Here is a 4,201-nt window from a genome sequence, read left to right on the forward strand (position 1 = left end):
TATTTATCTATTTATTTATTTATTTATTATATCTTTCTCCGTTTTCTTCCTCTGTTTAGACGAACGTTCCTACCTTTTCGGACAAAACCTTTTGTAACTTTCGTCCTGTCTTTGTCCTTACATGGTTTTTAATTGATATTAGCCCTTGTGGCCAATAAATCGAGGTAATTATTATTATTATTATAACAACGAAATCAAAGTGAATTTTTTTTCAAAAAAAAAAAAAACAAGAGAAAGAAAAAGAAACCAAGAACAGAAAGATAAACAAAAGCAAGCAATAAACCTGAACCCACGCCCTCTCCCATTATGCCCATCCCCACTGTAACTTGTTCGTCAACAATCTAGAATTAACAAAGCTTTATTATTAATAACATCAAGTGAAGAAAATATGTACGATTCATACAAAGACCGCAATGCATATAATGTAGATTTCTTTACATACATACATACATTCATACTTATATACATATGTATGTATGTATGTATGTATACACATATTATGTGTATTTACATGTTAAACGAACAAACGAATGGATTTTAAATTTTACGGCAATTGTTTTGCTGAGAACCTTCCTTTAAGATAAGAAACTTTATTTACTAAACGCATAATGTGGAGGCGCGATGGCCCAGTGGTTAGGGCAGTGGACTCGCGGTCTTAGGATTGCGGTTTCGATTCACAGACCTAAAGCTCCTCGAGGCTCCGGCAGAGTGTGGTGGCGAACCCTCATGTATTCTTTCACAACAACTTGTTCTCACTCTTTCTTCCTGTTTCTCTTGTACGTGTATTTCAAAGACGTGCAAGTGGCTGAGCATTCCGCAGACACATTTACCCTTAACGTAGTTCTGGGGGAGATTCAGCGTGGCACCTTGGGCAAGTGTCTTTTACTATAGCCTCGGGCCGAGCAAAGCCTTGTGATTGGATTTGGTAGACGGAAATTAGAAGAAGCTCGTAGTATATGCATATATATATGTATATATATATATATATATATATATATATATATACTTATACAAGATTGAAATAAGTTATCGTTATCTATAAAAATAATGATGTGGCCAGCAAACATAATTCAAATGTGCAAAATATATATTTAAAGTCAGCGTACAATATGTACGTGTTTATTTGAAAGAATAATAAAACTCTCCAAAACCATGTATTTCTCACTATATGTAATCACGCACAGAGAATGTAGCAAATACATTTAGAAAAACGGTTTTTTCCAGTTTGTAAATATACAAATAGGAGGATAGATATCCCAGTATCAATTGATTTCGCTTTCTATTTCGAAGTGACACTTAAAGCACGTCAGTTAGGCTTACTACTTAAACTATTTTTAAAGATATATTTACCCTTCTTATATGCTCATATATCTACACTCACACACGCGCTATGATATTTATATATAGCCATAGGCACAGGCGTGGCGGTGTGATAAGAGATTTGGTTCCCAACCATATTGTTCTGGGTTCATTCCCACTGCCTGGCACCTTCGGCAAGTGTTTTGTTTTATAGCCTTGGGTAGACCAAACACCAAAACCATGTGAGTGGATTGGGGAGACGGAAACTGAAAGACGTCCGCCATATATGTGTGTGTGTGTGTGTGTGATACAAGGTACCCCTTGTAAAATCATCTGACGAGATAATTTTGACCCGAAGGATGAAACCACAGCCAGTTGCACAATATCCCACCCGAGATGGATCGATGCATCATGGGTAGAAACGATCGTCGTGAGCAATAAACTTTCTCGTATAATCAATTTTCTGTGTCTATCATTTGTATGTATGTATTTGTGTGTGCGTGTATGTGTATGCATACGCACACACACACACACACACATCTATCTATCTATCAGTCTATCTCTCTCTCCCGCACTCTCTCACTCTCTCTATCTGTATATATATATATATATATATATATATATATATACACCACGAACTTCTTTCAGTTTCCGTCTAGCAAATCCACTCAGAACGCTTTAGTCGACCTGAGGCTATAGACTAAGACACTTGCCCAAGGTACCACGCAGTGGGACTGAACCCGGAACCATGTGGTTGGGAAGCAAACTTCTTACTACACAACATTTATATCTATGTACATGTATCTTTGTGTCTGCGTTTGTCCCCTGTCATCGTTTAACAACCGGTGTTAGTGTGTTTACGTCCACGTATCTTACTCGTTCGGTAAAAGCGTTCAATACAGTAATAACCAGGTGCTGGAGCTGATTCATTCGACGAAAAACTCTTCAAGACGAGTGCTCCAGCATGGCTGCAGTCTGCTGACTACAACAATTTAAAGACAGGCATAGATACACACACAGACACACACTCACACACACACACATATATATTATATATGGAGTGGCTGTGTGGTAAGTAGCTTGCTTATCAACCACATGGTTCCGGGTTCAATCCCACTGCGTGGCATCTTGGGCAAGTGTCTTCTACTATAGCCTCGGGCCGACCAAAGCCTTGTGAGTGGATTTGGTAGACGGAAACTGAAAGAAGCTCGTCGTATATATGTATATATGTGTATGTGTTTGTCCCCCCAACATCGCTTGACAACCGATGCTGGTGTGTTTACGTCCCCGTAACTTAGCGGTTCTGCAAAAAGAGATCGATAGAATAAGTGCTAGGCTTACGAAGAATAAGTCCTGGGGTCGATTTGCTCGACTAAAGACGAGTGCTCCAGCATGGCCGCAGTCAAATGACTGAAACAAGTAAAAGAGTAAAAGAGTAAAAGAGATATATGTATCACACCCAATTCCAAAACATCCGACCCCTTACTTCTGTCGCTTTGTGTGTATATGATTGTGCATCTGTCCTCACACTCACACGCACACACATACCTACATCCCGTCTGTCTCTCTCCCTCTTTTCTACTCTCTCTCTCTCTCTCTCTCTCTCTCTCTCTCTTTGTTTCTTTCTCTGCGTCACTGTTGTTCACTCCTTACGTTACTCTCTATCCTTGAACACCCGCAAATCTATCCGCTTATATCAACACCAACAACAGCTCCACATCAATCCACAAACACCATCTCTTCGCACACTCGCGCAGAGAAGGGACACAAACAGAGGAAGAGAGAGAGAGAGGGGAAGAGAGAGACAGAGAAAGACAGAGAGAAAGAAGGGAGGTAGAAAGAAACAGTGAAAAAGAGAGAGAGAGAGAGAAAGTAGAATAGTTTTCAAATCACCGCCCTTACTCCAAGCACAAACAATAATAGTGAAAACAGAAAAATGTCTAAAAACAAAAAAAAAAACAAGGAAAGAAACCGAACGAACCACCTTACACATATCCATACACCCCTCCCACCCCTACCACCACTACCACCACCATCGTCGACGCCGTCGGGTCTCCGCCGTATCTGAGCCGAGTCAGTGCGTGGTAGGCACGTCGCCCACCCGGTCTCACGGCAGGCCGGCGCCAGAATGTCTTTACCTGACCAATGTGTTATTGTTCACTTTATCTAATCAGGCACCTGCTTTGAAAATCCCCCCCCCCACCGAATATTGTCGCCGCCGCCACCGCCAGCGCTGTCGTCGTCGTCGTCGTCGACGTATGAGTCGTTTCTACACACAAGGTGCATAGACATTGACAAACGCACACACACATACCTATATACATATGTTTACAAATGCCTCTCTGTGTGTATGTGAGTGTGAGTGTGAGTGTGAGTGTGAGTGTGTGTGTGTGTATTATATACATATGTTAATACACAGATATGCCAGAATTGGAGACACAAACACACAATTACATATATTTACATACATACAAGCATAGATACAGAAATGGCAGACAAGTACAGAAACGCACACACGCACACGCATACAGACATACACAAACACGTATAAAGAGGCATGGCTGTGCGGTTAGGAGCTTGCTTGCCAAAAACATGGTTCCGGGTTCAGTCCTACCGCGTGGAACCTTGGGCAAATGTCTTCTACTATAGCCTCGAGCCGACCAAAGCCTTCTGAATGGATTTGGTAGACGGAAACTGAAAGAAGACTGTTGTGTATATATGTGTGTATGTGTGTGCGTGTATATATGTGTCTGTATTATTCCCCCCCCCCGCCACCATGTCCTGACAACCGATGTTAGAGTGTTTACAACCCTGTAACCTAGCGGTTCGGAAAAGACAACGATAGAATAGGTACTAGGCTTACAAAGAATAAGTCCTGGGGTCGATTAATTCGACTAAAGGC

Source organism: Octopus bimaculoides, chromosome 8, assembly GCF_001194135.2.
Source record: "Octopus bimaculoides isolate UCB-OBI-ISO-001 chromosome 8, ASM119413v2, whole genome shotgun sequence".
In the NCBI taxonomy this organism is placed as follows: Eukaryota; Metazoa; Mollusca; class Cephalopoda; order Octopoda; family Octopodidae; genus Octopus; species Octopus bimaculoides.